The following is a 13,416-nucleotide window of genomic DNA, read 5'->3' on the forward strand; positions in this document are numbered from 1 at the left end:
TATGCGATTTGTGAATTTTTAGAGGGAACTTTATATTCAGCTTGAGCATTTTGCGGATCTGATGAGACTGAAAAGAACCTTCTTGTTTGTAGAGATTCTACGGTATAACCACGCTTATTATTTATTTCTACGTCTTGTCTTTTTCATTACATGATCAAACAAACAAAATTTGTCTTGTCATTGTTATTTTGGACAACAAAGGAAACTTTCTCTCGTTTTCTTTTCTTTGGAGAACGGAACAAACCTACATGCATAATAATTTTTAGATAGTGCTATCTATACATTTCTTTATACCTTCCACATATTTTTCTTAATTTTCGGTTATTGACTCGAATGAATTGAAGAAAATCAACTGACTGAAATTAACAATAAAAACGTGGGAGATAACAATGAATATGTGAATAGCACCAACCTAACTTTTAAGTTAATAATTTAAAGTGATTTGTAGAGTAAAACGTTATTTAAGTAGGTCAGTTTTAAAATTAAGGAAAACTAATTAAAAGAGCTTGAAAACTTTGAGTTTTAACGATAAGGACAAAATAAAGGGTAAAGTGAATAGTACCAAGATTGACTTTTTAGTGTAAAAATATGATTTTTCGTTAAAGTAAACAGTATCAGAAACTTTTCGTTAAACTTCCCTTAAAATTATCCAAGGCCAACTCCTACCTAAAACAATCCAGTCCAATCATTGGATTTCATAGGCCCATACGCAGACTAGACCCAATTCTACACAATAATTACGACTAAATGGGCCGATATTTTGACATTCCTCTTTATTTATAAGTATTGTGTTAAAAAGAACAAACTATCATATCCAAGGTTAAAATTCTAAAGTCCATGGCATACAAGTTCTAGACAACCTTCTAAAACACAAGTGTGTATACTGACATGTTTGAATCAACACTAATTGCATTAGTACTACTTGCATCAACGCTAATTAAAGCAACTACTAAAATAGTTACATCAATAATTAACTAGTTGAATTAAAACTTTGATACAATACATACTTCATACTGCTTGTTGGCGCGTTGGTAGGTAAGGCCTTTCCCGCTGCTTATGGTCGGGGTTCAAAACTATTTTGTAATTTTTGGAATTCTCAACTTGAAAGAGGCCCAATTACGTACCTTTTCTTTTCATTTTTTTCTTTTTTTTTTTCTTTTTGAGAAGATTAGAGCAATAATTCATGAATTTTGATACAATTGGAACTTTGATCCTTGAACTAAATAAGCTAGTTAGGGTGACAACCAATTAAATAATTTGATATGAACTTGCATAGCATGACCAATTTAACAAAATCAATTATAAATGTGTTAGGTCAAAAATATATTAATTCTTTAAAAGATGTAGTAAACCTTGGAAGGAGGAATCTATTTCTATAAGAATTACATTTTAATTAGAAATTATTACGACGGATAATCTTAAATACTAGTTTTATTGTTTTGGGTTCCCTTGTCAAATGTTGTATTAGCTACCACACATGCTCATAGTTTAGAGTTAGGGTGCAATGCTAATCTTGAATTACTACTAGGGATTGAATTTGTCAAAGCATCAGTCATCTTCACTACAAAAGGTTTGAATCATACATTTGCATATGCATGTCAAGCTTATTTTTCCAGATTCCTTTTGTCTAGTTGTGTAGTTCGAATTTTCATTTGTTTTCCAGCTATCTAGACACGCAAAATAAGACAGCCCATGCGGACCATCTGACACCTTTTCCCGTGCGTAGATCTCTCACCCTTGATCTGGAAAGGTCTATTTGGCTTGTGATACTTGTCTCCTTGTTCATCTAGTCTAAAACATACAGCCCTTCCATTAAAAGGTTTCAAGGTTTCATTTGTTTCTTAGTTAGGATTTTTAGAAGAAGAAAAAATGCATTTGGCTAGAGCTACCTATTGAGCTTTTAAACCAAAACCCTAGCCATAAAACCATCTCATGCATAAACACTCAATCACTGCATATTAGGGTTGCATTGTTTTAAATGGTTTTGCATTAAGCTTTTGGTCTAAACCTAAGTTTTCATATCCTTCATAGACCAATCTCTCGAATTCATGTTAGGTTCTTCTTCAACTGTTTGACTGGAGAACCTGACTGGTCAGTTGAATCCAAATCTCATGTGCATATCATAAAATCATATCACATCATTGATTGTGTTGATCTCGGTGCCACAAGGTGATGAGCTCAAGAGGAGTTGCCACTTCGTGAAGACCAAAGGAATTTGTCTCCTGTAAGGCAATGTTGCACAAAGGTAAAGCTGCTTCATAGATAGGGATATAGGAATTGAGCTTGTGTGGTCTTTGTATAAACCTTTGTTTACACTAGTGGATTGGACTTAGTGGAGAGTCCCCGGTTTTTTTTAACCCAAACATAGGTTTTTCCGGCCAAAAACTTCTTTGTGTTCAATACATTACAAAGCCTTATTTATAACCTTGTTAGAATTAAACATTGTAGGGTTTGCTAGTATTGACACTTTATTAACCAAGTGAACTTAACTTAAGTACTAAGACTAAAACTTAACTGAAGTTCACATTGTTAAGTTTTGACCTTTTAAGTTTGTTTGATTTATATGCTTATGGGATTCTAACAATCTGTACTCAGTTGACTAGTACGTTTGTCTAGTCAATATAGTTGCTTTTAAGTTTTTATTGTAGGGTATTCTACCTGGTACCAATCTCAATTGGTGTCAAAGCCTTGCTCTAAACATATATAGAGTAATCTCTGGGATTTTACTATTGGGTGGTCTCACATCATGAATCATGATCGTGTTGCTGGATCATGTAACTCTCATCCATTTTTTTATGGCGTGAACTATGCGGCGTGGAGTGAGAAGTTTCAAATATTCCTTGAGGCACATGATTTTCTTTCTATAGATTATCTTACTCTTGAGTGGAAGGCTCCCTCTAGAGCTGTTGATGGGAGTTGGTGATCAAACCTAAAAGTGAATGGACTACTAGTGAAGTGACATCTGTTATAGCAAACAGGAATGCAAGAAAGACATTGTATCTATCATATCGCCAACTTAGTTTGCTTATATTTGCTACTACACAACTGCCAAGTAAGTTTGGGATAAAATTCAAATCCTTCATAAAGGTGGCAAACAAATGAGAGATTTGAATCTTCAAATGACCCTCTTAAAGTTTGAATATTTAAGAATGTTTGAGTCTGAAACCTTCTCAGCCTTCTATGAAAAGGTTGAAATGTTGACGAATAAAGCCTTGGGATTAGGGAAACTTATCTGTGAAACAACAATTGTTCAAAAGATCTTGATATCTTTGCCCAATAGATTCCAAGAAAATAAGGTTGTCATCTAAGAGTTTCAAGATTTAAATGAGATTAAGCTCGGAAAGTTAGTTAAGAAACTCATTACTTATGAGATAAAGCTTGACATGGATAATGGTGTCTCCAAAAAGGGAAAAGATGTCGCTTTTCAAAATGTTGATAACATCCATAGAAGAAAATATCGATAATATCGGCGATATATCGCCGATATTATCGGTTTTTTCCCGAACCGATATTTTAAATGGTATCCAAGGTGTTTTCGTTATAATATCGCGATATTATCGATATTATCGCGAAATTTTGGAACTGTGCACGTCGGAGACGAACGCCGGAGCTTCTACAGCTCCGGCCGACTGTAAAACTGCCCCCTAGCCTCGCCGGAGATGGGTGTACTTATTCCCGAGTCGATTTCATCCCAAAAACCTTGCAAAAACACGACATATAACTTCAATTTCACATCTAAGCTTCGATCTAGAATATAAAAAGAAAAACCCGAAGCTTACCTACCTGAGAAATTGAAGGAACTGGGTCGGGGCGGAGTGGAATTGGAATTTTGAAGAAATGGGTCGGGGCGGAGTGGAATTAGAGGCAATCGGAGATGAACTGGGTCGGGTAGGGGTCCGATTGGGGGGATTTTGGTTGGATTGAATGGTGGAAGGTTGGAATTTGGGGGGTTAGGGTTTGGTGGAGAGGGCGAAGAGGGGGGAGAGAGAGAGAAGCGCCGAGTCCACCTGTTGGATGATGCGGGAAAACAGACGAAGACCAAATGAGAGAGGGAAGGGTTTTCGGGCGTGGACCGCGTGGCTGCTTTTGCCATAAAAAATCGGGGTATCCGTCAAATAAATACAAAGATGAGCTCGCACGGGCTAGGTAAACCCAATAAAACTCTAAGCCCAATTAAGTTATTACAACAAAGATGAGCCCAAACAAACAAATTCTTAGGAAACTAGACTTGAGACCAATTTATTAATTAAAAGCGGTCAATGAGATTGTCAGAAAATGTGATACAAATAGTATTGTTTTGTGTTTATATATTAGAACAAGTGATCCAGACAGGTTCATTATATAAGTTATTTAAAAAAGCGGGTGCTGACGTTTTGGGAAGGGCTTTCTCATTAATTTCCCGTTGTTTGTGTAACTCATGTATTTTACCATGCAATGTATAAAGTGTAAAATATTGTACTAAGTCATTATATATAAATGATTATGGTGTGTTTAAACTTCTTTCATTAATTACTACATATTTTCTACACTCACAATGTTTGCCAGCTCGCTATATAATCAACTTAAATCAGTTAAATCCATCATGCAATGCATTTTCTTCCAATTTTTTGTGATAAACTAATAGATAATTGACTAAATAAACATCCTGCAAAGTTTCAATAAAAATTTCCAAGTTTTTCTTACAATTTCCGTGGTTTCCATGTAATTTTTATCGATATCGATATTATCCCGATATTTCCATCGATATTTCCGTGTTTTCGGACTACCGATATTTCCGATATTACCGATATTTTCTTCCTTGATAACAGCAACATTACAAGTGACTCTTATGATTTTCTCTCAGATGATGATCTTGCCCTATTTGTCAAGCAATTTAGAAGAGGTCTTAAAAACAAAGGAATGGATATCAAGTGGTCTGAGATGTCATTAAACAATCGTGAAAAAACTACTTTCCTGTGAGAAATATAGTGATTCTTCAGAAAAGAAAGACAAAAGTCTATCCAAAGTGGTCATTGTTTTATGTGTGGTGGAAATGAGCACCATGCAGCTAAATGTGCCAACACCAGACTTCTTAGTAAGAAACGTAAAAAGGCTATGATGGCTACTTGGAGTGACAGTGATGAGCAAGATTCTGTGTCATCAGACAAGTCATCAGATAATAAAGATGAGATTGTTGTATTTGTTGCATCTGTTGATGAAACATCATCTAGAGGAAAAGAAAAGGTATTGTATGATACCAATGTGTCATCATCTCAGGAGCTGTCCAACTTGTATGAATCTATGTTTGATGAAAGGGATGACCTAATCGCCTCTCTTGAAGATCATGTTCAGAATTTAATAATATTGCAAGAAAGTCTGCTTCATCAAATTCATTTGCTGCGGGAAAACAATGAATTGTATCGGGAAGCTAATTTGAAGCTGACTTCTGAATTGAATATGGCTACATGCATGTTAAACTGTCTGTTTATGGGTGCTGACTCATCAGAAAGAGTATTCACTATTGGAAATCAGTTTAAAGGTGATGATGTGGTTGCTTGTGATGAAAGCAGTTTAAGTTTCATAGGTGTGAACGTGCATGCTTCTAAGGAACTTCCTGTTATATCTCTTTTGACTGACTCTTCTTCAAGGTGTAGGTTCGTCCCTAAATGTCATCAATGTGGTGATCTTGGCCACATTAGACCTAGGTGTAGAAAACTACATCTGGAAAGAAAAAAATGATCTAAAGGAACAAGTGGATCGTTTTACCATAGAGGTTAGCAGAATGTCCAATATTGTTAATTCTTCAAGCTTAAGAAATATTAAGTCAAGTTCAAGTGGCTTTTGATTGCTCAAAGTTCAACATCATCCTCTAGGCTAGACACCTGGCACCTTGACAGTGGTTGCTCTCATCATATGACCGGTGACAAAGATGCTTTTCTATCTCTTATACCATTCGAAAGTTGTATGATTGAGTTTGGTAGATGAAACAAGGTTGAGATTGTTGGAAAATAAGTGGTGAAGATTCCTAGACTTCCTATGCTTGAAGATGTTTGCTATGTGGTTGGATTGTCAACTAATCTCCTTAGTATTGGTCAACTATGTGACGAAGTTGCTAATGAAGTTTGCTTTTCCAAGACGAGTTGTAGAATTGTTTATAAATGTGGGAAGAACATGTTGGTGGTTCCAAGATCAAAGGAAAATTGATATACAATTGTTGCCTCTAAGTGTGATAATTTCTCAGGTTGGAACATAGAACCTTTTTAGCAAATGGTCAAATGTGAAAAATTACAAACCTTTGTCTATGAATGTTTCTTGTGTAAACCTTGCATCTTGGGAAAACATTCTATTGTATTTTACTTTGGGTAGCATTGCTCTTTTTTTGCCAAAGTCCATCATCCAGAGAATGAAATTCAAAATATTCAAACTCCAACTTTGTTTCTTGATGAGCTACCCTCATTTTGGTCGATGAATGTTTCACAACACCAAGGTATGCTTCTCTCTCACTTATGAATGAAATTCCTCCATATGCCTTGTTTGTTTACATCTTTGCATCATGGGTTGTTCCTCATTTTGATAACCTTGATTTGGCCCTTGATGTACATTCTGATCAATGTTATGCACTAGTTGTTTGGTTAAGTGTTGTAAAATATTTTATCTCCAAAGGTCTTAAGAACAAATTTCTTACTCTTAAGAGATTTCTGCAAAGAAATGTATTGGATATAAACTTGATGCCATGTGAGAAACAACTAACTGTGAATTTCGCAAGTCTCTTGGAAAATTGAAGACACACAAATCTTCAATGGTCTGTTAACTTATGTGCTTTTGACTGAACAGGTTGAGTAGCCTTGCTTCTACTTTGTTATTCTTCTGCATGTTTACTTTTCCTATTCTTGTATCTGCCTTGTCAATCACCACATCAATTAAGTATGTTTGTCACTTTGTGCACTTCTTAACCATCTAACATGTTAGCATTTTATGGATTAACCTTGACTAATTCTTTCTATGTGATGTCAAAGGTTCTCCTTGTTATTGCTATTGACTTGTGAAAAATCTTTGTATCTTTTGACAAAAGCACTAGTTGATGTAAGGGTTAAGCTTACTTTGGTCTTTATTGAGGTATAGTGCCAACTCTTCTCTATAAATTGGGCTAAGTGTCTTTTCCAGTGCAGAACACCACATAGTTTGTCTCCCATTGTGCTTAGATCCCCCCAAAAGTAAAATTATGTATATGAGCTTCAATCTATTCACTCATGAACAAAGTTCTCAAATTTTCAAAAAGAGGAGAAGGAAAAATTACAAAATTCTCAAAAATATTATCCCATGCAATGTCATGAAAGTTCAATTTTTTTCTCTCTGTTTCTAGAAGGGCTCAAAGTGTGTCATGGATTGCTAAAATACAATTCTCACCAATCTTATTTTTGGTCATGTGCTCCATATCACTTGCCAACTTAAATGTTCTATTCTCATTGTGTGTAGTTTTGTGTCTAGATAGTTGCTCAATTTATGTTGTAAGCGCTGGTTCTTAATCTCAATGGGTTGTTAAAAGTTTGGTTAGCCTTTGAATTAAATCTTTGCTTAGTTACAAGAAATTATGCTGTTTCAATGGCTGTCACCAATCCTTTCCCATACCTGGACACATCATGGTTGTAGTATGAACAAATGTTATTATGTGTTGTGCTATCGTTGTATGTCAATAAAGATTTGTTTCAAAGTATTGCATTGATATTTCCTTTCAAATGTACTTGCTTTGTCAAATATCTATTATTAAAGTTGTCTTGGAAGCCTGGCTATTAAATCTGTTTATTCTGGGTTTGTCTCTGTGAGATTCTCAGTTGGCTGTATCTCGAATGGTACTAGGTTTGTAACCGTAGTTTGTTTTCTTTTGTGTGTGTGTTGTCTTCTCCCTTGGCTACAACTTCTTGTACCAAACTAGTTTAGTAGTGGTTAATTTCAACACTCTGACTATTCAAGTGTTCTAATTTGAAAAGTAAGGTTCATTAAGGGTATTCCTGTTTGTGCACGTCTGTTTTAACTATTACATCTCATCCATTGGTATTCATTGTGCAACGTAGGCCTCTTCACAGTGTCCTAGGTTTTTAACCTTCTCTAACTTATCTAGGTTTTTACCATACCTCACTTTGTGTCGTTTTCCTTCCCTCATTTCTTAATCTCTCAAACTATCTAGCTGGAAAAGTTGCTTATCTATGGCTGGAAACACTGATTCTTCCCAGCTTAGCCCACTTATCGTTCCACTCGATCTCAGAATGCAAGGAACTTCTCTAGAGCTACTTATGGTGAACAAGTTCCCATTTTCTCATTCGTTCGAACCAAGAATTTCTTCTCCATGGTGGCGGCTCGAAAGGCCGTGCTTGAATGAAAGATCATCTAAGATGATCTTCCCTTGGCTGACGATATTCATTCTAATAACCTAGTTGAACAATATAGACTTCGTAGGGTAAACTCTCATTCTCCTAATTTCTATCATCTATGATTCAAGAGTTTTACTTTAACATTCCGTCGAATTTTCCTAAGTTTGGTGGGTTTGTTTATGTTCGTGGTGTTATGGTTGCTTTTGACCCGTTTATCATTTACACAGTCCTTGAACTAGATCCGTTTTCTGCTTTCGTGTCATCAAAATATAATGTTGCAACCAGTTAGTATGACTTGAGTGCCTACCATCGTGAGGCCTATGTTGATCCGTCAATTCCTCTAGTTAAAGGTCAAGTGTCAAAGTCTCGTCTCAAACCTTTCTATAAGATTTGGTTTGATTTTATCCGTAGAAACGTCTTAGAAAGGTAGAACAATGGCAACCCTAACCTTGAGTCAGCCAGAGTATTGTTTGCCATGTTGACTCACTGTGATGTGCCTTCTGGCTTTCTGATTTTCAAATCAATTATGTCCAAGTCTAAGCGTGCTGGAACCCATCAGTGATGATCTACCATTCATCATTGTCTGATCACTTAGTTATGTGAGCATGCTAGTGTCCAAAAACATCCTTGTGATCTCTGTCCTAGAACTATTAAAGACCTTGACAGAAATATGATGAAACTAAGTAATGTCATGTGTGATGTAGTTTAAGGTGATGCTAAACCAATTCATCCACCAAATGCCTCCTAAGACAGAAAAATAACATATCTTGAGTCCAAAATCAACTCCCTTTGAAAGCAATTTGTTGATTTTAAGTCTTTGGTTGGTCAATCTGCGTCTTCACCACTTGTCAGTAACTCCTTCTCTACGCCATATATGAGTCAAACCTCCCTAAATCCTCAATCGTTTGTCTTCGAGCCTTCTCTGAGTCCTCCAAAGCTTGTCCTTCAACATCTTGTGGATTCATCCTTTGTATCATTTCACACCGCTGCTTCCTCCAACTATTCAAGTATTGTTGCTAACAATATGGCTGCAATCTACACTGCTAAAGGAAAATGAGTGTCCATCAACACTTTTTCTTCCACTTCTACCTCAAAGGGCAAACACATCGGGTTCACCTATTCCTCTAATAAAGATGAAGATGAAGAAGGTCCTGGTCCTGGTCCATGCTTTTGAGTTATTCCTGTTGAAGATGCCATTACTGCTGGATCTCTTATCGGCTCAAATGACTAATCACAATCGGATGAGTTCTAGGTTTATGGGGGAGCACCTGTAAGGGTTTAATATGCAATTGTTGTGGTGGAGTTTCATATTTGTTGAACCTTAAACAATGTTGCTGAAGTTGAACCTTCATTTTGTTTGGGCTTTTGATGTAATTAACCTTACTACATTTGTTTTGTTGTTGTTCTTTCCTGCCTGCTTAGAACTTATGAGCTTAAATTGCTAAATATCTGGCTTATTTGGTACCGAGAATTGTACCTATTTAAGTTCTTTTGGTGGTCCAAATTGCATTATCCCTTCATTGTTATTCCTTACCAGTGTTTATGCTTATCTGTTTATCACTTTCTTCCTTTGTCTTACCATGACAAAATGGGGAAGAAAAATTATGTTTTGGAATATACACCTGTTGGTATCACTTCAGCTTACTATGTTGTTTTAATCTCATAATCCATGATGAAACTCACTTGTCTCTTGTCAAGAAATGCATGTTGTTGCAGGAGTCGTTACTTGCTCATCTCTTGTCTCAACTTGGTTTCTTGAGTAAGGGTGATGTGTGAATTAGTCATAGGTTTGGGGTTATTTTGTCAAGGAAAGCCAAAGGGAAAGATTGTTAAATACTAGTTTATTGTTTTGGCTTCCCTTGTCAAATGTTGTATTTGGTACCACACATGCCCATAGTGTAGAGTTAGGGTGCAATGTTAATCTGGAATTACTACTGAGGATTGAACTTGTCAAAGCACTAGCCATCTTCACTACAAAAGGTTTGAATCATACATTTGCATATGCATGTCAAGTTTACTTTTCTAGATTCCTTTTGTCTAGTGTAGTTGTGTAGTCAAAATTTTGTCTGTTTTCCAGTTGTCAAGGCACACAAAATATGACAGCCCACATGGGCCACCTGACATTTTTTCCCGTGCGTGGATCTCTTACCCTTGATCTGAAAATGTCTATTCGGCTTGTGACACGTGTCTCTATGTTCATCTAGTCTGAAACATCTAGCCTTTCCATTAAAATAGGTTTCAAGGTTTCATTTGTTTCTTGGTAAAGATTTTCAAACTTTTAGAAAAAAAGTGCATTTAGCCTAGAGCTACCTCTTGAGCTTCTAAACCGAAACCCTAGCCATAAAACCATCTCATGCACAAACACCAAATCACTGCATATTAGGGTTGCATTGTTTTAAATGGTTTTGCATTAAGCTTTTGGTCTAAACCTAAGTTTTCATATCCTTCATAGACCAATCTCTCGGATTCATGTTAGGTTCTTCTTCAACTGTTTGACTGAAGAACCTGATTGGTCAGTTAAATCCAAATCTCATGTGCATATCATAAAATCATATCACATCATTGATCGTGTTGATCTTGATGCCACAAGGTGATGAGCACAAGAGGAGCTGCCACTTCTCGTGAAGACTAAAAGAGTCCATCTCGTGTAAGGCAAGGTTAGACAAAGGTAAAGTTGCTCCAAAGATAGGGATCTAGGAATTAAGCTTGTGTGGTCTTTGTATGAACCTTTGTTTACACTAGTGAATTGGACTTAGTGGAGAGTCCCCGGTTTTTTAACCCAGAGGTGGGTTTTTCCGGCCAAAAACTTCATTGTGTTCAATACTTTACAAAGCCTTATTTATAACCTTGTTGGAATTAAACATTGTAGGGTTTGCTAGTATTGACACCTTATTAACCAAGTGAACTTAACTCAAGTACTAGGACTAAAACTTAACTAAAGTTCACATTGTTAAGTTTGGACCTTTTAAGTTTGTTTGATTTATATGCTTGTGGGATTCTAACAATTTGTACTCAGTTGACTAGTACGTTTGGCTAATTAGTATAATTGCTTTTAAGTTTTTATTGTAGGGTACTTCACCTGGTACCAATTTCAGATACATTATTGAACAAAATGCACGATTGATTATATTTTCCCAAAGAAATACACTAATTTGATATTGTAGGATTTGTTATAAAATTATAAGATATTTGCTAATTGAGTCAATCCCGCTACATCAAAGCACTTCAAATATAAAATTATTTTTTGCGACACCCTTTTGAATTTCAATTTAATTTTACTAGCCCTAAAAACTCAAATTCAGCAATTTTGTCTCATTGGAACTCAATTTTTGTTTCAATTGGCAATTTTTCATCAATAAATCTGTTAAAACTCTGACGTAGTGTAAGTGGCAGCTTTTTCATCAATTAAGTGGATCCTACTTATGCCACGTCAAAGTTTTAACAAATTCATTAACATAACTTGGGCCGTTGGTGTAATACCACGTATTTAAAAAAAAATGATTATATATAGATGTGTGTGTGTATGTGCGAAGTTATGATTTTATTGGGTTTCTTTTTATATGCTATGTGTACAAGAACTTATACTTTTAATATGTAAACTATTGTCAACGTAAGTTCATTTTGCTACAAGATTATTTCAAACACTAACTAGTATTATTTCATGTTCGTATGTAATTAAAGATTTGAATTGGAGAAAGGGGTTAAGATGAGTTTAGCTTGATTTTTCTCACAAAGGCTAAGTGGCGTTTTGTCAACCATTAGAGAATAGAGAGGAGGGTTTAGTCACTACTCTAGATGGGTTGAGGTGGGATTCTATATCTTATAGAGTATGGATGTGGCCTTTGTGTATTTGTCCACCTTGCATGATAATTTTTGTTTATGACTAACTTAACACATATTGCTTTGCCATATCAACACATACCATTGTCAATGATTAACTTCACATTTGGTGTGTTTCTATTGGAAAACATATTAGGGCTAATGATTAGCTAAACATTTGTTGTTTTTCTATTGGAGCACATTTCATTCTTAATGATTAGGACAACACTTGTTGCCTTGTTATTGGAACACATTTTATGGTGATGATTAGCACAATACTTGGTTTTTTTTCTATTGGCACACTAGGAAGATTTTTTTTGAGAGGAAGATGTCATGCAATCTCTATAAAGGGAGGAGCAAGAACCAACGGAAGGGACATGGAGAGAAGAGATAGGAAGAAGAAGAAAAAAGAAAAATAACAACTCCAACAAAAAACCATTCTCCCCTTCATCTTACCTCCTACCTTTCTTTTACATATTGTTAAGGCTTTAAGCCATCTTTCATTGTATTTGTAAGTCTCTTATATATAGTGAAATACAACGAAAGTAAACCCAGTGGATGTAGTCGATCTGACGAACCACTTATATCTTGTATTGTTTATGCATTTACATTTTGAGATCATTGCCATGAGAAGCACTCCCCACTAAACCATCGAAAATCTCCATTTACTTCCCTTGAGAATGTTGTAAAATAAGAGAGACAAATCCCAGAAAATGCATGAGAGCTTACCCAACAGAATTGCTCTATGGAACTCAATTGGGGTTATGCATCAATATCACCTAGAGAGAGATGGAGTAAAATGGTGAAGTAATATTTCTCAATTAGATTGTTGTGTGTCATCCATACTATATATTATTGATAATATAATTCAATTTTGGCTACTAACAATTTGATTAGTGTTGCAGATATAATACAATTTTGGCTACTAACAATTTGATAAGTGTTGCAGATGTTCTAGAGCAAGTGATTATTGATATCCTTGTTACAAGGCATATATATAAGCATTCTTGCAAAGCAAGAAAAAGAGTTGTGTTGTGTCAAGTGCTCACTTGTTAAAGTGTTTAAGTTGTGAGGATATTCAAAGGCTGAAGTTTGCCTTGAATATAATTAATGAAATCTTGTATATGTAAAGCGTCGGGAGAAGAGCTTGAATGTACAATTGGGTGTTGGGGGAAATGTCTATATGATAAAGTGAAAACTGAGAATTTAATTACAAAAATTGGGTTTAAGGGATGAACGAGAGTTAACT

Source organism: Malus sylvestris, chromosome 15, assembly GCF_916048215.2.
Source record: "Malus sylvestris chromosome 15, drMalSylv7.2, whole genome shotgun sequence".
NCBI lineage: Eukaryota > Viridiplantae > Streptophyta > Magnoliopsida > Rosales > Rosaceae > Malus > Malus sylvestris.